We start from the raw sequence: 23,158 nt of genomic DNA on the forward strand, positions 1-23,158 counted from the left end.
AGGGTATCGATCTCAAAATTGGTATGTATATAGAAGGTGGTAGGGTCTATCACATATCTTCCGTTTTTTCGAAATTCAAAAAACTTTTTGGATTTTTCGGCTATTATATTAAAAAAAAAAGTATTTTTTATTTTTGGGGGGGTCAAAATCCAAAAAGTTCAAAAATTTGAGATAAAAGTTTTGTAGCCCTCTAAATTTTACACCTTTTATGTCCGAAACATTTTTCTGTATCTCTAAAGCTGTAGGCCTGACATCTCTTCTCGCGAAACCTTTTTTGGGTCAAAAATGGCAGAAATGACGTCACTCTGACGTCATTAGCGTCCAACCTATCATAGCCTTTGGAAAAAAATTGGTCACAATGTGCAATAGCTATTCACGGGAGGGTACTGAAAGTTTGGTGACGATCGGCGCAGCGGTTCTCGAGATATATCGAAAAAACTAAAGGTGGCAAAAAATGCCCCCTCCCCCCCCCACCGCCTGGAAAGTTAACGTAAAAAGTTATTAAGCAACAAAGACGCTCCCATTGACTTTCCATGTTAAAAAGTTTTTTTTTTAATGAGCTTAAAAAGAACAAACGAAATCTGACAGCTTAAAGAAGCATAGCAACATGTTCTGTCTTTTCTCAACAAATCCTGAAAGTTTACCCCGCGCACATAGGCGTAGGAACAGGGGGGGCCAGGTGGGCAAGTGCCCACCCACTTTTCGAGGTGGGGGGGCCAACCATGTGTTTTGGCCCACCCACTTTTTACGCGAGGCCCCTCGTCTCGATTTGAGAGGACGTCGTCGCCTTGCAGAATAAACAAACTCGGTAAAAATAAGTTCCACGAATCCCCACGCACGGACTCCAAGGGGCCGTGATGGATCCAAGGACTGGCCCTCTGTTCATACTTGTCAGTCGAAGCCCCTGAGAATGATGGCCTGAGAGGCCCTAGTGGATCTGAGGAGGCCCCAATATCCACACTGGTCTGGGGAGGCCCCTGACACTGGCGGCCTGGGAGGCCCCTCTATCCACACTATAGTCAGAGGTCTGAGACTGGTGGTCTGGGAGGCCCCTCCATCCACACTAGTCAGAATAAGCCCCTGACACTGGCGGTCTAGCCGAGGCCCCCTACCCTCACTAGTCAGAGGAGGCCCCTCTATCCTCAATAGTCAGAAGAGGCCCCTGAGACTGATGGTCTGGGAGGCCTATCCATCTACACTGTAGTCAGAGGAGGCCCCTGAGACTGATGACCTGAGAGGCCCTTATCATCACACCAGGCAGAAGAGGCCCATGAGACTGATGGACTGAGAGGCCCTTCTATTCATACTGGCCACAGGAGACCCCCAAAACTTTCGGTCTGGGAGGTTCCTCAATCCCGCACCAGTCAGAAGAGACCCCTGAGACTGGGAGGCCCCTGCGACTGATGGTATGAGAGGCCCTCATATTCACACCAGTCAGAAGAGGCCCCCGAGGCTGATGGCTGTGAGGCCCTTCTGTTCATATAACTGGCCACTGGAGGCCCCTGAAACCGGTGGTCTGGGAGGGCCCTCTATACACACTAGTCACTAGTCAGAAGAGGCCCCTGAGACCGATGATCTGAGAGGCTCTTATATTCATACTGGCCACAAGAGGCCCCTGAGACTGATAGCCAGAGAGGTCCACTCCTAATGAATCAGAGGGGGGCCTCTATCCACATTTACACTTTTCTAGGGAGGCCCCTGAGACCGATGGTCTGAGAGGCTCTTATATTCATACTGGCCACAAGAGGCCCCTGAGACTCATAGTCAGAGAGGTCCACTCCTAATGAATCTGAGGGGGGGAGGGCCCTCTATCCACATTTACACTTTTCTAGGGAGGCCCCCGAGACTGATGGTCTGAGAGGCCCTTTATTTATACTGTCGACAGGAGCCCATGAGATTAATGGTCTGAGAGGCTTTTCTATTTATACTAACTAGAGGAGGCCCCTAGGATTGATGGTCTAACAGGCCCTTCTATTTATACTAGCCAGAGGAGGCCCATGAGACTGATGGTCTCTGAGAGGCCCTTCTATTCAAACTAGGCAGATGAGGCCCCTGAGAATGATAGTCCGAAGAACCATGCGCGGCAACTGGCCGTGGCCATATTTCGGCTCGGTAGGGCCCCACAGAGCTCATGAGAGCACCTCAAGGGCTCCTAAGTAGACACGCTTATCCCCATAAGGGTGCCACAACCGGTTTCTGAAGGCTCCTTGCAGGCATCTAAGGGCCCTTTCCGTCCTCTAACGGCTCCACCCGCCTGTGATGGCTCCACACCAGTGTTTATGAGCGCCACACAGCGGCGCCTTTGAGGGTCATACTAGTGTCCTCTTAGGGCCCTATATCGGTGGCTCTGGGGACCCCACCCGGCGCCTCTGTGGGCCACCACACCTGTGCATCTCAAGGCTCTATAGGTACATCTGAAGGACCCACACCGACACCTCTGAGGGCCCCACACCAGTATCTCGGAGCTCTGAAGGCCCCACACCGGTGACTCTGAGGACTCACCGGCTCCTGAGAGCACCATGTTGATGTCTAACGGCTCCACAAGGCCACTGAAGGCACCACACAAGCTCTCACTGAGCTCTAATGTCCATGTACCGGCCTCTGAGGGATTTAAGCCAGCGCATTCATAGCTCTACACCAGTAATTGTAAGGGCTTCACACTGAAGTATCTGAGGGTTCCACACCGGTGTCTCTAAGGGCCACATACCGGCATCTCTGAGGGCCCCATACCGGCGTCTCCAAGGGTCCACATCCGGCGGGCACCCATCAGCGACTGAAGGTCCCACACTGTCGACTCCGAGAGCCCCATCTGCGTCTGGGAGCACCATGCCGTCTTTAAGAACCACAGCGGCTCCTCCGTACGAAAGATGGGCGTCTGCATGCCAAAGGGGAGCGGTTCTGAGACAGTAGGGCACCTACGTGCAATAGAGGGGCGCCTATGAAGCCCATAGGGGCGCCTCAATGCGAAAGAGGGGCGCCTCTGAGGCCTACATATATGGGCGTCCACATGCAATAGAGGTCTGCAGACTGCAATTGATCAATGCCATGGGGGTGCATTCATAAGAAACAGGGGCGCCGGCATGGCAAAGAGAGGCGCCTTCAAGTGTCCATAAAAGAGAGACGCCTATGATAAGCGCACATTGTATGCGACAACGGGGAGACTGTGGCACATATAGGGATGTCTCTGATGACTATACATAGGGCGCTTATATGCCAAAGAGGGCGCCTATGAAGCTAATGGGGGCACCTGGGAAACGAGGAAGACATTTGTGTAAGGGTTTTCAGGGGTCATGCGCCGTTTGCGGCAAATAGATTCTAAAAAAAAAATCGGAGGGGGAATAAGTTTTAAAAAATGGTGCGGACTTTCCGCACTGTTCACTTAAGCGGTTACGCCCCTGGGTACATCTGCCCGATCTGAGAAGCTAGATTTGGATGTCATACTTGAAAGCAGCCAGCAGGACGAGGCAAAAGTTGGAGGCCCCTGAAAATAGGAGGCCCCTGGAAAAGGAGGCCCCTTGACAGGGTGGCCCACCCACTTTTCATGACGTTCCTACGCCCGTGCCCGCGCATGACTGGTCTTTTCACGTCAGCTCCGTGCAAAATACTTTAAAGGTAGTGTGCCAGCTTTCTTGGAACATATGGAGTTAATGACCCGGATAAGGAGAACCGGATTTTTAGAACTTATCCATACCTTCAAAACCCATGGAAACCCCAGAGTACCCCAGTGCGAAATTCGCCCCGACGGGTTGTCGGTCGTACCCCAACCACATTTCACACCACTATGAACAATAAATGCACACACTAAATCGCTATTACCGATAGGCTCATCCAATCAAGTTTCGATAAACCCGTTCATCATCATCTCCTGCGGTTTCGAACACGCCTGTCAGGTGGCTTCTGATGCTCATCGAGGTCGGAATTTCCAAATACGCGTGGTGCGTCGGGCCGCGCGCTCTGACTTCGGCCAAGAAAAATGCGTCAGCTGATCATTGTCATTTCTGCCACTTGCGTGTGGTGAAATGGGGTCATAACTTAAGAGACGGCTGTTTCATATCAATTATTTTACATAAAATCATATTTCAAACCACAAATTAATGTTCGACAGCCAAATTAAAGAAACAATACCAATACAGGCTTACAGTTTAAGTTCGACATTGCGTTGTCTACGATTAGACAGCTGATAACTCATTCCAGTACGTCGTAACTCTATAATGACGAAAACTATAATGACCTTTGCTTATTGTCAAATGTGCGCCGCATTCGCGATTGTTGCCGACGCCTGTTTGCAGGTCAGCCCACTGCAGTTGTTATACATATCGAAAAACCGATAAACTTTTAGGCAAAAAAGGCACTATTCCAGGCCCATTTTTTTGCGATATTAGGTAAAAACAGAAGCTTCTTATCCTAGGAAAAATAAAATGGGAAATCATTGGAAGGTGGCACACTACCTTTAAGGGTGCGTTAAAGGAAAAGGGCCATGTTAGTGCCTGTTGGCATCAAATGGCTTTGGTGATTCGATACGATATCAACTTAATCGTAATTTAACATGTATTTTAACCTCGCAAGTGATTTCCATGTCAATACACCGTCATGATTTACTAATCACTTTTCATTTCGTTTCGTTATTCTTCTGATTTCTTCGTTTTACTTCGCGGTTCTTAGTGTTTCTTCATTTGTTTCGTTTCCTATATTATATTTATCGTTTCGAGGTTTGCCATTCAAGCCATTTCAAAAATTTTCTTTCTCTTCCTTTTTGTCTCTCGAGTCTACCTAAATTCGTTAAACTTGTCATTTAAATTTTCACGAGCGGTTATCGCTGCAAAGCCGTCGGGTCCTGGATTTTATGCAATTGTGACTCTTGGTTTTGCTGCACCAACACCCTCCCCTTGAAACATCTATGAGGTTTCAACAACTTCTTGTTTGTATCTTCACAAGCTTCGTCACTGGGCGCTCGAAGGTCGTGCCCCTGACCTTCAGCTTGACGGTACGAACCAGCCCATCGGCGCTGTGCTTCACCCCTAACACTCTACCTAGCGGCCACTGGCCTCGAGGTACATCATCATCTACAAGCAGCACCACATCGCCCACTCCAACATTTGGCCTATCTTTGGCTGTCTCACTGGGTCTTTCTTGTAGTAACGGCAAGTACTCTGTTCGCCAGCGTGTCCAAAACATACTAGCGTAATACGCAGCCTGTTTCCACCGTTTACGACTATCGCAGTCAGACCTATCAAATAAGTTGGTGGGGACTAAATCATACCCATTGCCAGCGAGCAGAATGTGGTTAGGGGTAAGTGGTGGAATGTCACATGAGTCGGCTGAAACTGGCGTCAATGGTCTGTTGTTTATGATGGATTCGACCTCGCACATAATCGTCTGCAACGTTTCATCCTTCATCGCTCCATTGATCACGGTCTCGAGAAGTCTCCGGATCGTTCTAATTTGCCTTTCCCACGCACCTCCATGATGGGACGCTCCTCCCACATTGTATATCCAGTCGATTTCCATTGTCAGCGCCTTGTAGTGGATCCAGTCTTCGTTTTGCTCTTGTCTGTGCAGTTCTCGCTGTAACTCATTATTGGCTCCCACAAAGTTTGTGCCCCTATCCGAACGTAAAACCTTGACGTGACCTCTCCTGCAAACAAATCTTTTTAGGGCGCAAATAAAAGAGTCGGCAGACAGATCATCAGCTACTTCAAGGTGCACGGCTCGTATGGATAAACAGGTAAAGAGCACGCCATAACGCTTAATCTGGCCCCGACCATGTCGCACATAAAATGGCCCAAAGTAGTCGACACCCGTTCTTGTGAATGCCTTTTCCAAAGCCATTACCCTGTCTTCTGGCAAGTTTGCGCATTTTTGCACTTCAACTGGATGAAATTTCTTCTGGCAGAATACGCACGATTTCAACATCCTTCTAACCGTGGCATTCGCTTTGAGAATCCAAAAGTTCTTCCGCAAATCAGCAAGAACATGCTGCCTACCAGCGTGCCCAGAAAGTCTATGAGTGTCGTGCACAAGCATCTCAGTGTAACTGCTGCGAGAAGGCAAAATGACCGGGTGTTTAGCGTTGTAGGTCAGGTCAGCGTTCTGCAAACGTCCTCCAACTCGCAACAATCCATTTTTGAGGAATGGATCCAACTTGTGCAGGGTGCTTGATGCACGGACATGATTTCCCGCGCGAAGTTGAGTAAAGTCTTGAACAAATGCGTTAGTCTGAACATATCTGATGATTTCTTCCTCAGCTATCGTAAGATCCGAGTTCGTTAAGCGTGAGGAGGGGCCCTCCCCGTGTACAATGCGCGATTTTAGAAACTTCTTTACCTTGAGGATCCAAGCTACCGCACGAATGAGCCTTCTTCGATCGCTGTAATGCTTGAGAAGCTTTTCAATCGGGTCACTTAATGTATGTTTCACGTTTGTTTCGTCCCTCAGAAGATCATTGCTCACACCAATAGAACTCACTAAAACTTTAAGTTCTGGGTCGTCTTCCTTTAACTCCAGTAGAGCTGAAGGTTTTTTGGGCCAGTCCTTTCTCGACTTCCACAAGAATTCTGGTCCTGTCAACCACCGATCACTTTGTTCACCCCTTGAAACATCATCGGCGGGGTTTAGAGCACTTGGTACGAACATCCACTGCTCTTGAGTAGACCCGTCGTGGATAATAGCTAACCTGTTAGCCACGAAGGTGTGGAATCGCGTTTTCCTGTTCGAGATATAGCGCAAGACTGTCGTGCTATCCGTCCAGAATAGCTCCTGAGTGACCTTACAAGGTGACCTTGCATAAATAATCGCATCAGAGAGTAATGCACTGATTCTTACAGCCGTGACGGCCGCCATCAACTCGAGACGGGGGATGGTCACAGTCTTCAGTGGAGCTAAATGTGCCTTTCCCTTCAGAAATGAGCAATGGATATTCCCCGCTGTATCAACAATACGGACGTAAGAGACAGTGCCATATGCCCACTCGCTGGCATCAGCGAAGTGATGCAGCTCGCACGATACGATGCTTCCAAAAGTTGTTGGCTTAATGCAGCGCGGGATCGATATGAGACTTGTTTTAGAAACATTCATCAGCCAAGCTACCCACTTTTTCTGCTCTTCTTCCGGGATTTCCCCATCCCAGTTAACCTGTTTTCTGGCAAGATCTTGGAGGATTCTTTTTCCTTGTAGAATAGTCGGGGCAATCATGCCCAACGGATCATAGAGTGAGCTGACAGCGGACAATAGGCCTCGCCTGGTCTTTGACCTTGAAGTGAGACTCGACATGTCTAAGGAAACAGACAAATCATCTTCCTCAGTTTTCCATATTATACCAAGTGCCAGTTCATCGGGGTGATGCTCATTTTCAATCAAAGCTTTTCTAAGTTTCTTGGACCTGTCATCCGATGCGATAGAATTGACCACCGTCCGGCTGTTGCTCGAGAATTTTGTAAGATTAAAGCCACCCTTGCTACATAACTCCTTGAGCTCATGAGCTAGACCAATAGCTGTCTGCTCGTCGGGAGATGACTTCAGTACATCATCAACATAAAAATTGTGTCGTATTGTGCTTACGACTTCTTCGGAAAAATGAGTTTTGTTATCTTCGGCTGTTCGCCTGAGTGCATAGCAAGCAACGGCAGGAGACGACTTGGCGCCAAAAATATGCACCTTCATTCTGAACTGTTGTAATTCGTTTGACGTGTTTCCATCTCGCCACCAGAGGAACCTGAGTAAATCTCTGTCTGACTCGTGAACATGTACTTGATTAAACATGCCCTCTATGTCAGCTATAAAGGCGATTGGCTCTAATCGGAAACGTAGAAGCACATCTAGAAGTGTGTTGGTTTGGTCTGGGCCCTGAAGCAAGCAATCGTTCAGTGATATGCCCTGAAATTGAGCGGCACAGTCAAAAACCACCCGTATTTTGTCGGGTTTGTGCGAGTGATAAACGGCATGGTGAGGCAGGTACCACACCCTACCATCGTTTCTATTTTCACTTCCTTCTGGAACACGTTCTGCAAATCCTTTCTGTATCATTGTGTCCACATACGACATGTAATCGAAAGCGAACAGTTTGTTTCTTTCCAATCTGAATTTTAACTTGTTTAACCGCGATCTTGCAATTGAGATATTGTTCGGTAAAACCAAACTTTCTTCAGTCAGTGGTAAAGTAATACTGTAGTGATGGCCGTCATGTTCAATCGAAGTATTGACTCTTTGGAGCCACAACCGATCTTCTGCAGACAAACCTCTCCTGGTACAGTGAAGGCTTTCTTCATATTCGTGGTTGTATAGAGATTTTACCATTTCTTCTAGCGTTGTGCTCGCGGTTACGTTTGTCTTGAAGATCGCGGTGTTTGCCGTCTGACCTTCCGTCTGATTTATTCCACATACTATCCATCCAAATCTTGTGAGTATTGCATACGGACTGTTATTTATGCTTGGTATAACCCTCAGTGGTTCCATTGCTAAATATGCATTGGCTCCCAATAACAAACCGACTTCTGATACATTAGAATCTGGGAGATCAATGCCTCGTAAGTGTTCCCACCTTTCAACATCTGCAACCTTAGGGAAATGACCAGAGTCAACGGGAATACTTGGCAGAGTGTAGAGGGGTGGCAGCTGCAAAGTATTGAAGCCCTGGAGGTCAGTAATGGACAACCCCTCTGCTATCTGAGTCGGGATAGAAGCGGCACCATGCACCGTGGTCAGCGACAGCTGCCGACCGGGACGGTGCTCCATACCGAGCAGGCGCAATAATGACGTCGATATAAACGAATGCGTTGAACCACTGTCTAGGAAGGCGTATGTAGTGTATTGTCCCGAAGAGCTTTTGATCTTCACAGCCACCAACGGCAGCATAGCACCCCTTTTGAGTTCGTCTGCTGCGACACGGCAAGTGGTCGCATTGGCTGTGTTTGTATCCTCTGGCAAAGGCGGCTGTTTAAGCAGCGTTTGCCGATCTTCTAAAGTGCGATCATGCAGCGCCGTCGGATGATTTCGGTTACATAGCTGGCAGCTCACTGGTCTGCGACAAAATGAACGTCTATGGCCTCTACGGAGGCACCCAAAGCATAAAGCATTTTTCATCACAAATTGTTTTCCTCTCTTCAAATGGGACGCTGTTCAGCCTGTTACACTCCGTAACATTATGCGTTTTCTCCCCGCAAAACAGACACCCGCTGTCATTCTGAGACTGGGTGCGCGTTGCCGCAACTAAAGGTTTCTGATAACTTTGGGAAAATAATTCCCCTTCGTTCTGCTTTGCACTTGCTCCTTCACGGCTGCTATACATATGTTGTCCAAACGAAGCGTTTGTGGCTATTCTGGCTTCTCGTGCTACAAATTCAACCAGGTCTTCGAAGACTGCTGGCCGCCCCTGATACTCTTCCAAATCGTCTACACGACGTCGCCATCTACTCAGGAGTGGTACCGGTAGCTTCCTTGTAATAGTACGCAGGGTTCGAGGATCATTCATGAAGCTGCACGAGCTTCCTAGTGCATTCTTACAACTGAGGAGCAACAACGAGAACTGGTCCAGCTCTTCTCCATTTTCTGCATTGAGCTGTTCCTGGCTACTTATTCTATCAATAAAGGCAGCTGCGATTGTGCTAGGCTGGCCATACCTCTTGTGCAAAATCTGCATCGCATGTTGATACCCGTCTTCAAGATACATGCAGCTCTCAACAATACTGTGCGGCTTACTTCCCGGAATTATGTTTTGTTCCAGGTAATATAACTTTTCACTGTCATCATCCAATTTAGAAGCGATCTTCATTTCGAAACATCGAATAAACTGAGCGAACTGAGTGGTATCACCCCCAAATTTCTTGATTTCGATCGGAGGCAGACGCATCAACGCTGCCGTCCTTTCTCTTTCGGTTATTAAAGCAGCAGATGTGCCTTCATGAGCGCGGCGACTAAACGCGGGTGGTGCTTGCTGAGATATATCCGGCCGCAAGTTTGGGACGTACTGGAGTGTAGGGTTAGCGTGAGAGTGAGAGATGCGAGTGGTTTCCGTCTCATGTGAGGGTAACGAATGAAAGCTCGCTGGTAATGGGCTTACATCATCATCATTTCTATACGTCTTTAACGCCTGCTCTCTAGCAGTTAATTCATTTAAGGTCGCCTGAATTTCCAGCAGCTCCTGTCCACGTCTAAGTTCAGCAATTTGACTCTCAATGAGCTGTTTTTCTTTTAAGGACTTTAATCTTTCGATGAGAGCGGCTCTATCGGCTGCCTCCTCTGCGCGCCTTAACTCAGACTTAACATTGGAAGGAGACACAGAAGCAGACGGGGACTCAACACGGGACACACTGTCATCGGGATGAACTGCACTATTTTCCAAACATGGCTCGGCATCTAACGTATTCCGCGCTCCTAGCACATTTACCAATCTATTTACAAGCGTGGCCTTGTTTCCTTTACAGCTAAGACCGCGTGCCTTCAGCATCATTTTAAGTTCAGACACTTTCAAATTCTCCATTGTCTCGTAACGGTACGCTAAGAAACTAGGGTGAAGCACAGGCCAACGGGTGTCCAAGTTATGCAGTTGATGCCGTTGATTTAGTTGCCAGGGATTATAATTGCTGTGTAGACCTTACCTCGATAGCAGGTTTGACAACTTTTGTATGAATTCGAATTAGCAATAGCAGCGTGCTATTAATCTTCTTGACAATTCTTCAAACAATTCTTCTTGACGGAACAACACCAGGCTCAAATAATATCGGGAGTAATGATAGCTTCAATGTAGACTCAGCTGAGCCTAAAACTGTGAATATTCGACTTTCAGTTCTTGATAACATTTATTCTTGCATTGCACTATTGTTGATATAGACACCTCGAAACTGTTAGTGCCTGTTGGCATCAAATGGCTTTGGTGATTCGATACGATATCAACTTAATCGTAATTTAACATGTATTTTAACCTCGCAAGTGATTTCCATGTCAATACACCGTCATGATTTACTAATCACTTTTCATTTCGTTTCGTTATTCTTCTGATTTCTTCGTTTTACTTCGCGGTTCTTAGTGTTTCTTCATTTGTTTCGTTTCCTATATTATATTTATCGTTTCGAGGTTTGCCATTCAAGCCATTTCAAAAATTTTCTTTCTCTTCCTTTTTGTCTCTCGAGTCTACCTAAATTCGTTAAACTTGTCATTTAAATTTTCACGAGCGGTTATCGCTGCAAAGCCGTCGGGTCCTGGATTTTATGCAATTGTGACTCTTGGTTTTGCTGCACCAACAGGCCACCTTTGTGAAATATGAAGATATCGTTGTTTTTCATTTTGACATTATTATTTTTCATTTTCTTTTTAAAACTGGTGCCAGAAGTGCACAATTCGCGAAAAAGTATTTAAAACTATTTAACATATTGGTACCATGTTGATACTCTCTACGGCACCTACTGTATGATGGCATAGCGATGACGTCACACTCAAGCCAATCAGCGTTCAGAAGACAGACTCGTCGGATTGTGTCAGATAAGCTGATTGGTTAAAGCTGAGCTGGTTGGAGCTGATTGGTAAAAAACCAAAGCCTCGCCGCGGGTGGCTTTATTGTCGGATAAGAACGCATTCCTGGGATAAGGACGCATTCCTGGCGTATTTTCTTTTAAAATTGCCGATAACTACGAATGGAGGCCGAAATCGGCCGTAAGGAGGTAGACAGATGGGTTTTCGGACACGGGCTACAAGATGGCTATCTCAGTTTCAATCCCCATGTTAAAGGTGGCCCTTTTCCTTTAACTTCGGAGGTGGCCCCGCTCAGCGTTGGTGTCCGAGCACTACTACTCCGATTCTCAGCCAGTAGATGTCACCAGGGTAGAGCGTTTTTTTTTTCCTCCTCATTTCACGGCCCTTACGATAACGACGTTTGGTTACTGCGCCGGCGCGGCGGGCGGCGCCGACTGAGGGAGATCATGGTGTGTAAGCACCGCGCGGACGGAACACGTCTCTCGACAAGCCTTCCTTCCACCCGTCCTTAACCTAGTGTAGGTACAGGTCCCGCGGGTTTTAGCGGCAAGTTTTGCACCTAGAAAATTTTGTGTACTTCAGGCTATATCTTCGTCGTCTTAAGCTTTTAAGTGTTGAAGATGCGATCGACTTGTTGGTTCACAAGCCGGCCATGATCGTGTAAAATGGCTTCATCGTAGATCGATTAGTTTCTTAGATATAACCGGAAATATAAAAATGCAAAACCTACCGCTTAATCTCGCGAGAGCCGTACCTACCCAGTTAGAAAGAACCTTGATATACGAGTACTTGAAACTTGCAACTTGATTATATTGAGTCTTCCGCAGCTCTAGTCACAAGAATGCGTCTGATATTCTCACATGATTGACCTGACGGCATTGTTATAGTGAAATGCAGTGCTATAAGTCTGTTCCATATCAAGCTTGCAGTCGGAGTTTCTTCGGCAGATCGCTCCTCCGCTCAAGAATTTGCGTCTTATAATGTAAGAGCGTACATACAGAAATCACGCACTGCTTTCAGCAGGGCACTTCGGCTGCAAGCTTGAAACGGAACAGAGTATAGATTCACATTATTACACATACTACCCACGGACGTATAAATAAACTGGACCCGCAACCACCTCCATTCAGGTGAAGCCGACAAGGCGCCATCTTACGTTGCCAAAAAGCCGTGCTCTGGAAGGTCATCGAGCCAATACAATTGAGGGAGTATTGGAGGGAGTCCCCTGGAGGAGCCCGCCTTCACGAGGTGGGGGGCGTGGGTCCCCGGACCCGCCGCGGACGTGGCGAGCGACCGCGGAAGCCAAACGGGCTCCAAAGTGCCCTCTCCGAGAGGACGACGACGGTGGTCCCCCGGACCACGCTCACTGCTGCGGAGGTCCTCGTACTACCTGCGACCACCACACACCTACGCGTCGGGGCTGCGTCATGCCCACTGCGGGACCGGAGCCGCGCGACCGCGGCCCGGCCCTGCTAGATGAATAGTCCGGAAACCGCGCCCCCCTCCGCTAGCACCGGCGGAGGGGGCGGCCCTCGGGGGCGACCCCGGGGACTCGATCGACGCAGAGCGAAGAACCGCCGCTACCACCGCAACCGAGCGCAGAGAAGCCTCCTACACGTCGTTGTTTGGAACGCTGAAGGGCTCAGGACGAAAGTCCCCGAGCTCCAAAGCTGGCTCCCATCGGTACGCGCAGATGTGGTAGCAATCCAGGAAGCGCAGTTCCCCGCGAAGTCCGTCACAAGGATCCCCGGGTTCCAGCCTCCGGTGGTCACCCGGAGGGGCCGCGGAAGAGTAGCAGGTGCGGCGGCGAAGGGGGGCGACGTGGCCATTTACGTTCGGGGTGGTCTATCGTTCGCCCTCCTGGACCGCCTCGTCAGCCCGGACGATGACACGACCGAGGCATGCGGGATCCGCATCCTCAACTCTGACAGACACCTCAACATCATCAACATCTACCGACCTCCGATCCGCAACACCGAGGAGGACGAACGAGAGGATCGCTTCGACCCAAGAGCCCTGCCGGTGGACGACACGACCCTGCTGGTGGGTGATGTTAACGCGCACCACCCCCTCTGGGACGCGCAGTGCGAGGCTGCAGACCGCGTCGGCCAACGCATCGCGGACTGGATGGACGAGGCTGGATGGCTGCCGCTGAACAGCGGCGAGCACGCTCACTCCAGTTACCGCTCTGGTAGCTCCACTGCGCCCGACCTGACGGCCTGCAGCGCCAGTCTCGCCAGAAGAGCATCCTGGAGACTGGGCCCAGACCTCGGCAGCGACCACCTGCCGATGGTGGTGAGCGTGAGGACCACCCCCGGTGGCACTCGGAGAATCCGCAAGACGAAGCCAGCCTTCCATAAAGCCGACTGGGTCGCGTTCCGGGAGGAGTGCGAGGCCGCTCTATCGGAGCCGCCCGCCCCCCGATGCACCGCCCAGTCTCTCGCCACCAGATTCACAGAGGTTCTCCAACGCGCCAGCAGACGCCACATCCCCAGCGGGGCGAGAGCGGACCCGAAGCCCTGGGCGCTCGACCCTGAGCTGCAACTCGCGATCGCCGAGCGTCGGGAGGCGCGCCAGCAGCTGCGCCAGGACGACCCGGCCAGCAGAGAACGGTGGATTGCAGCGAAGCGTCGAGCGGCTGAAGTCGAACAACGCGTATCCCGAACACACTTCAGAGAGTTCGTCGAGACCACACTCAACAAGCCTGCCAGCCTGGGGAGGGTCTCGAAGATTCCGCAGAAATGGGAGGGGGCGTCCGACGACCACCGACCCGGAGAGGCCATGACACACAACGGCCGGCTACTCGCCTCTGACAAGGAGAAAGCGACGGCATTCATCCAAACGTACGCACACGTCTCGAGGCAAGTCCGCGCGCCCAAACTGGACAAGGAGGCGAAGCACAAGTGGACCCACAACAGGCCGTCCAGCTGCCGTGAGTGCCACGGCAGACGCTGCAACAGCTGCTCCGAGTTCACGCCCGAAGAGCTGCAACGCCAACTCCAAAAGCTACATTTGAAGAAGGCCCCCGGTCCGGACGGAATCGCCAACGAACACCTCCGCCACCTGGGTCCGACCGCCCAACGCGCCCTGCTCGACCTCATCAACGCATCCTGGAGGGAGAGCTCCGTCCCGCACGAGTGGAAGAACGCCAACATCATCCCTATCCCGAAATCAGGCAAGGATAAGCGGATGGTGCAGATGCAGCCCGACCTCCTGAGATGCCTGGTGTCTCTGTTGGCGCTCCGCCTGCTGCTGCTCGCTGCGACGCCAGCCCCGGCTCCACGCGCCAGGACTCGGTCCCGTCCCGGAGGCGCCCGCACTGAGGAATCGGCTAGCAGCGACGAACTTCTCGTACGCGTTGCAGACGCCTGCCCCTCCCGCACGCCACCGGCTCGTCCCTCCCGCCCGCCACCGGCTGCGCGGAGCACTGACCCGGTCCGCGACCGCGACCCCGGCCCTGGTTCGCGCCAGCCCTCGGTGCGTGGGGCTCCTGCCCGGCCGCGGGCGGTGAACGTGACCGGGCCGACTGACGGGCGTGTCAGGGATCGGGGCGCGCCCAGCCGCACCCGGCGAGGGGTGCGAAGCCGAAAGCGCGGTTCCCGGGGAGGATGGAAATGGATGACACAACCGCGCCCTAACCAGCTGTATGTGGCCGCTATCAACGTACAGTCCCTCAAGCCGCATCTGCTAGAGCTCCGACAAGAAATAGACCGACATGGATATGACGTCATCTCGCTGAGCGAAACCTGGCTCAAACAAGCCACACCCAGCCGGTTAGTCCCCGTACCCGGATATCAACTCATCCGGCGCGACAGGCCGGACGGGCGCGGATACGGGGGTGTCGCAGTGCTGGTGCGTGACGCCTTAGAAGTGACCGTGATTGACAGCCCGGAACGGCCGACCGAGGGGTCCAGACTCGAGTCGCTGTGGGTGCGGATCCGTGCCGGCGGACGCAAAGTGATGCTGTGCTCACTGTACCGACCCCCAGTGCAGACGGCCGCCCGCGTCACAGCCGACTTAGACGAACTGGAGAGGCAGGTGCAGCACGTTCTGACGCGGCACAGTGGACTGATCATCCTGACTGGAGACATGAATATCAACCTGGCCGACAACAACAGCAGCGCGTCCAATAAGTTCAGAGAGCTGCTCTCCACCTACTCCCTACAGCAGCACATTCGAGGCCCGACATACGAGCCGTCCGGTTCAACGATTGACGTCATCTGTAGCAACAGCGGGACAGTTCGTTCTGGCACACTCCATTGTGACTTTAGTCCTCACAGGTGGTCGCGGGTGATTGTGACGGTGCCGGACTACCGACCGGCGCAGTGCAGTCTGTCGGCCAGGTGCTGGCGCAAGCTAGACGTGGCGGAGGCCGGCCGTCTATTGCGGTGTGCCGACTGGTCTACCGTGTTCAGGTGTGCCAACCCTGAGAAGCAGTGGGACTTTTTTCTAAGGGTTACGTTGCCGATCATCGACCGTCTGGTGCCTGTCAAGCGATTTAAGGTCCGCAATCCAACCGCGCCGCCTGTCAGCGAATCAACAAAGGAACTGATGGCCCAGCGACGCGCTGCTCTAACCCACGGCGACCGTCACACCTACAAGGAGCTGAACCGCCGGGTGAAGTCAGCCATCCGTAGCGACACTAGAGAGGACCTACGTCGGCGGATACAGACGAGTGGCCGGAGCTCAATGTGGCGCACAATTCAACCCGTCATCTCGTCCAAACAGCCATCCAGACCGGCGCCGGCAGCCGACGCGGACGCCATGAACCAGTACTTTGCCAGTATTGGAACACAGACCGCTCGTCAGGTGGACTCATCGGGGCCGGAGTTACCGGTGCGCCTGCCGCGCGTGTCCACCGGCCGGTTCGTGGTGCGCCCAGTTACACCGGAGAGCCTTACGATGACTGTGGCGCAAATGAACAATAGCTCAGCGTGCGGTGCAGACGGCCTGTGTGTGCGTTTTGTTAAGCTGTGTTGGCCATGCATCTGTCACGAGATCACTCATATCGTGAACTCTAGTCTGGCGTCCCATACCGTACCAACCTCTTGGAAACTCACCTACATTCACCCTATCCAAAAGTCTCCCAAATCCACTGAAATCTCTAACTACCGGCCTATTTCGATTCTCCCAACAATTGCTAAGATAACCGAACGTGTAGTATATGAACAGCTGTCCGAATATTTCACATCCCACAATCTATTCCCGTCCTGCCAGCACGGCTTCAGAACTGCTCATTCAACTGATACGGCGCTGCTCACTATGACTGACCGCATACTTGAGGCGATGGACAACCGGCAGGTGGCGCTGCTGTGCTTGTTAGACAAGTCAAAGGCTTTTGACGTGATCCCACACAACCGTCTGCTGAACAAACTCTCTCTGTACAATGTCGATGTGCGCTGGTTTCAGAGTTATTTGTCAGACCACTATCAACAAGTACTCATTACCGGCACGCTAGCTGGAGTCCGCACGCTGTCGCAGCCGCTGCTGAACCCAATAGGCACATTCCAGGGATCCGCGCTGGGCCCTCTGCTGTACTCGATATACGCCGCAGATATGCCCCTGTACCTCGATGTAGACACCGTGCATGATAAGTGCCTCGTGCAGTACGCCGACGATGTGCAGCTGGCTGTGTTCGGCAAGCCTCGGGACAGTGGTGCGCTGGTTCGCAGTCTGGAGCAGAATCTTTCGGCCCTTTCACTGTGGTGCGGGAAGAACGGGATAAAAATTAACGCAAACAAAACACAGCTGATAGTTATTGGAACATGTCAAAATCTCCGTAAGATGCCTCACATTCAAGTACAGTTTATGGGCACGACGATTCTCGGCTCCCGTTCAGTCAAAAACCTTGGCGTAGTTTTTGACCAGAATATCACATTCTCGGTGCATGTAGATGACGTTGTGCGACGTTGTACCGGCCTACTCAGCGGACTGAGTCACAGCAGGCACGCGCTCCCACGAGACACGCTCTCCACTGTTGTGCAGGCGCTCGTTGTCTCGTTGGTACGGTACTGCATCAGTGTGTACGGTGTATGTGGTAGCACACAAATGGTACGACTGCAGAAACTGCTGAATTACGGTGCGCGTGTTATTTCGGGCCGTCGCAAGTTCGATCATATCAGTGACGTGCTGAAAGACCTGGAGTGGCTGACAGCGAAGAATCTGCATCAGTACCATTCGCTGACCCTGTTAAAGCGAATTTTAGCCAATGGCCAGCCGGAGACATTGTACGGTAGTCTGGTGACTCGGGGCGATGTTCACGGCCGAGTAACCAGACAGGCGGACCAGCTAGACAGGCCCACGATACACACGGAGTCGGGGAGCAGACGCTTCCTGTACTCAGCTGTCACTGCGTATAACGCGCTACCGCAGGCGCTCCGTGAGATGGGGCCCAGACTCTTCCCACGGAACCTCCGTAAACACCTGCTCGAGCGTCAAAACGGCGGTGAATAGGTGTCGGATTGTATGTAGATGTGTGCATGAGTGTCTGTTCCCAGTTCCCATCGATTATTTTTGACGCGCGAATCATAATAGCCATGTGTTCGTGGATGATTGCAAGATGTTAATGCATACATACATGGTGACCAGCTATCGGCCTATAGCTCTCACGAGCCACGTGAGTAAGCTCGTTGAGAGGCTGATCCTGGCACGGCTCACCCTCATCGCGGAAGAGAAGAAACTCATCCCAGCCGAACAAGTCGGCTTCAGAGCGGGTCGCTCGGTGGAAGACAGCCTCGGCAGACTGGTCCAGCAGGTCCAAGACGGCTGGAACCGCCCGAAGGCGCGTCGCAAGAACCCTGAGGAGGGATCGTGTGCCCAGAAGTATGTCCTCCTCGCGTTTGATTTCAGTCGTGCTTACGACACGGTGGATCACCGACTCCTAAGAGTGAGACTGCTAAAGCAAGACATCCCGCTCTGTTTTATCACATGGATCTGGCAGTTCCTGAGAGACCGTAGGGCGCGTGTGGAACTGAACGGGACCTACAGCGACGTGAGGGCGTTCAGGGCGGGTCTGCCCCAGGGCGGCGTCCTGTCCCCGACCCTGTTCCTGTTATGGTCGGCGCCCCTCGTCGCTGCACTCCAGAGAGTCCCAGGAACGACCGCCTTCATGTACGCCGACGACACGGCGGCCCTGTGCGCGGCTAACGACATCAAGACCGCCAAGGAGAGAGCCCAACGAGCAGCCGATGCTCTCTCGGGATGGGCGCGCTCTGCCAAGATGCAGGTGGCAGGCGAGAAGACTCAGGCGCTGGTCCTTTCCCAGTGGTCCCGCGACGCGACTGACTGCTCCCTCCGGGTTGCGGGGAAGACCGTGTCCGCGGGAGACCACCTCAAGCTCCTGGGAGTCACCATAGACCGCCTTCTGCACTTCGGCCCCCACTGCCGCAACCTGCGTCGACGAGTGCGCCCACGAACTGCCCAACTCAGGAGGCTCACTGGACGAGACTGGGGTCTCGAAGAACGCCAACTCCGCACCGTCGCCAACGGGTATGTGCGCGGCGCCATCGAGCACGCTGCCGCCGCCTGGCTCCCGGCCACATCCCCCGCTCATGCAACCCTCCTGGAGAGGGAGATGCGTGTAGCGGCGCGGGTGATCACCGGGTGCCCGATCTCGACTCCCTCCCACGCCGTCATGGCAGAGGCCGGCCTCGCCCCGGTGGCGGAGCGCCGCCTAGTCCTGGCGGCGCGACTCCTGGCGAAGGCCCACGCCCTGCCTGAGGGAGACCCGCTCCGTGCGGTGGCATCCAACGACCCCCCTACAAGACTAGCGACAACCGGCTGGCGCCAAGTGGGAGGAGAAGTCCTGGCGGCGATGGGGGTCGCTCCCCCTGTCGAACCGATACTCCCTCCACGAGAGCCCCCATGGGCCCCGACGGGCCCGGTCCACTTCTGCCTGGACGTTGGTGCAGCACTTCCACCAGCAGCATCAGACCAACAAAGACTGGCCACCGCGACGCTCCATCTGGCGTCACTCCCCCAGTGCGCCACATGGTGCTGGACAGACGGCTCGGCATCCGGAGGCATCACCGACGGAGGAGCAGGCGCGTTCATCGAGAGACCGGACGGCGAGGTGACAGAGCTCCGCGTCGCCGCCGGCCGCCTCTGTTCCAGTTTTAGAGCGGAAATGATCGCGCTCCAAGCAGCCGCCGACTACCTAGTAGACAACCCTGCACACGAGGAGGACCCCATCATCTTCTGCACCGACTCCATGGCGGCACTCGCGCGCCTTCGCGAGGGACCGACGGCGCAGACGACACCGCTCGGAATCCAAATCTGGAGAGCCCTTCGCTCTCTGGCCTCTTCAGGACGAGCCATACACCTTCAATGGGTCCCCTCGCACTGCGGGATCCATGGAAACGAGAGGGCAGACACCCTGGCGGGGGAGGCCTCCGCCCTGGACCAGAACGCAGCCACGCCACTGGACACCAGGACGATCCAGAGAGCAGCGGCAAGGCTGGCGCGCGCGAGGACAATAGCAGCCTGGCCCGACGGCTGGTACCGACAGCTACAGGGCCCCCGTCTCCCCCCGCCGATCCCGGGGGTGATCGGTCAAGCGCTGTGGACGTCCATCAGCTGCGCGCCGGACATTGGTCCAGGTCCTCACAATACCTACACCGAATCGGCAAGAAACCCTCCAATGCCTGCGCCGGGTGCGAAAACAAGAGGTGCCCCGCGGCCCGGTGCGAGCTCTGCCGCGAAGAGGCGGACACCCCGGCACACGTGCTGATGCGGTGCCCCGCCCTGATGAACAGCCGATTCCGTGTATTTGGAACAATACACCCGACCCACGAGGACCTGCGCAGCAACGATGCGGTGGCACTGGCGACCCTGGGGGCCGCCTTCGTCTCCCTCCAGAGCCGACTGGCTACGCCCTAGGGCTGGAGGGAGACAACAACAACAACAACAACAACAACAGCCAATACAATTATAATTGCGTCTAAACTGATGATCGGATCGAGATGCTGATGGTACCGTTCGACGGGTAATGCCTTGAGGCAGGTGATTTTTTTTTACGCCGCCACCCATTAATAGGTGACCAGGAGTGCCCCCATCCTCGAACCCAGCGACACACAGTACCCTTACGTTAACACCAGAAAAACAAAGAATAACATTGTCGCGGCACTCCCAGCTAAAAAATGGAAAAGAAATAAAAAGAAGACAAGAAGGGAGCGAGGATGTAGGTATGGTATAATCATAAGATAGAAAGTAGTCAATGAGCTCATGAGTCATTGACTGACCCCCCACTACAATCCCTAATAAAAAAGGTTAAAGTGATAATGGGAGACCCAGCCATGCAGAGAATTTAACATTTATACAATTTTCTGAGTAATATGCAAAATAATATATGCATATGATACAGGCAAAGTGAAAACTCGGGCATTTTGCAAAATGCCTAGGCAATTTGCAAAATGCCTGACCGGCCAGGCATTTCGCAAAATGCCTGACCGGCCAGGCATTTCGCAAAATGCCTAGTTGCAAACTGCCTGAACTATTTTCCCAGGCATTTTGCAAAATGCCTGACATCAAACTCGCACTAGCGACGATGCATAGGTAAGCGTCATTTGTAACTGCCGCTTACAAAAGTTAATCGCTGTCAATGCGCACCAAGTGAGGGAGGGGACACTGCGTTCTCCGGGTAGCGCCGCCGAGTTCAGGTCACTGAGCCCCAGCGGCCGTCGGGTGCCGAGCACCGGGCGTGGTTTCGTGGGTAAACATGTGCTCGGTACAATGATTGTACTGTTTCTAAGAGCTCTTGGTGGCTTTTTGAAAATACTATGGGTGGATATTGATCAGAAAAGAATCCTCTTGCAATTTACGAAAATTTGATTGTTACACGTTTTCAATCGTCTCTGCCGGAACAGTTGTCCACCAGGGCAGAATACTGGACATCGCAGCTTTTATACACACGGCTACAACTCCGTATATACGAAAGGTACGGAGACGGTGGCTCAAGTCCATTCAGCGGTGGCTCCATCTCGACAGAATTGACGCAAGACGTAGATATACAAAGTGCCACGAACTTGATGCGCGGTTGGCGCGGTCTTGTCCCTCCATGCCCCTCCTGAGTGCTGAATGGATGTAATTTTAACGGGTCCGGCACCAGGGCATCTGGACCAGGGCACTTGGCATCTAAATCGGCCATCTCCTGGTATATGAAGACTTTACCCTGAAGCTGAAGCCGCTCAACCTCAGGCTGCAACCCTGACTTACTGTCATCCATAAGTGATGCAGCTGGATTTCGACAAAACCCACCAAATCTGGACCATTCAGGAGTAGAGATTCAGACTTTTCAATGATGAGGCCGTGAGGCGATATTAGCTGTTTTCACGACGGCCATCTGGTACACATTTGGTTCACATCTGGTGCACATTAGGCGCAGATTTGGTCAAATTAGGTTCAGTGTGTCTCTTAGTAGCTATCAGCTAGGGTTGTACTAATTGCTTATATGCCTCCTTTGTCATATTATCAGAGAGCATCATCGGTTAAAACACTGAAATATATTCATAAAATAAAGATATTTGCTGTAAAAGAGATAAGGTGCAGATTTGGTCAAATAAGGTGCACTCGCCGGATAGCCCGTCGTGAAAACGGCTATTAGAGCTCTTCTTAGTCACTAACCGTCCCGACAAGCAGTTCTGGGCCAACAGCAGCTCAGAGGCGCTGCACCGTCGAGATGGTGAAGCACCCACTGGGCGCTGGGGATTCTCGTTTGGGGCATGATGGGCTACAGAGGCCTATTTGAGCTTCACCAGGTGCCGCGGGGACAGACCACGTGGCCGCTGATAACTTGTCAGCGAGGTGCTGGAGAACACTGACGCAACTACGATGCAATACATTTCGGGACACAAGTACAACATTTGTTATAAACTTCGAGAACGCTAACAAGTACAACATCCCGCAACAATTTCGTGACACCCTGTATTCGTGACCGTGGAATGTGTCACATGTGCCCACAGGCCACAACACATGTGAAATGTGTTGTGGGCACAGTCACAGTGGAACGTTTATGATCAACGCCTGTAGTCAACAAAAACGGTGGAATATATGGAAACTCAGGCATTTTGCAAAATGTCTGGCAGGTCAGGCATTTTGTAAAATGCCTAGGCAGTTTGCAAACTGCCTAGGCAATTTGCAAAATGCCTGGCGGGTCAGGCATTTTGCAAAATGCCCGAGTTTTCACTTTGCCTGTAACATATATATATATATATATATATATATATATATATATATATATATATATATATATATATATATATATATATATATATATATATATATATATATATATATATATATATATATATTGAAACGAACTGCAACTTAGTTTTGCACCAATATTTACGAAAAAAACCACACTTCGGAGTTGATCGTATATGTGCATGTAAAACTAACAGTTTCGGGTCATCTCGACCCCTTGTCAAAGTTTACACACATTGCAGAGAGCAACACATCAAGCGAGACATTATACAGATGACATCGATTTCTTTGCACACAGACACATGACACCGTTCAAATGGCGCTTCTCTTGTAAAACCTGGCCTTAATAATTCCGGAAATGACCTTGTTAAATGCAAAATGACCCTGTGACATGTTTATGTTTCTAGTTTCATAATGTCTCGCTTGATGTGTTGCCTCTCTGCAATGTGTGTAAACTTTGACAAGGGTCGAGATGACCCGAAACTGTTAGTTTTAC

The 23,158-nt window shown here is 51.8% G+C and overlaps 1 protein-coding gene and 1 long non-coding RNA gene across 2 annotated transcripts in view; one reads left to right on the forward strand and one right to left on the reverse strand.

The window, feature by feature from the left end:
- Window positions 1-23,158, forward strand: part of LOC122365650 (TBC1 domain family member 25-like) — a gene marked incomplete at its 5' end in the record, with an annotated part of 201,187 nt that overhangs the window by 61,811 nt on the left and 116,218 nt on the right. The window lies entirely within an intron of this gene.
- Window positions 4,535-11,230, reverse strand: LOC122365649. Its single transcript, XR_006253780.1, has 2 exons — window positions 10,593-11,230; window positions 4,535-4,977 (listed from the first exon to the last, which is right to left on the reverse strand). It is a non-coding gene; the product is annotated as an uncharacterized LOC122365649 (long non-coding RNA).

This window comes from Amphibalanus amphitrite, unplaced genomic scaffold (genome assembly GCF_019059575.1).
Source record: "Amphibalanus amphitrite isolate SeventyFive unplaced genomic scaffold, NRLGWU_Aamphi_draft 000754F_arrow, whole genome shotgun sequence".
Taxonomy (NCBI): Eukaryota; Metazoa; Arthropoda; class Thecostraca; order Balanomorpha; family Balanidae; genus Amphibalanus; species Amphibalanus amphitrite.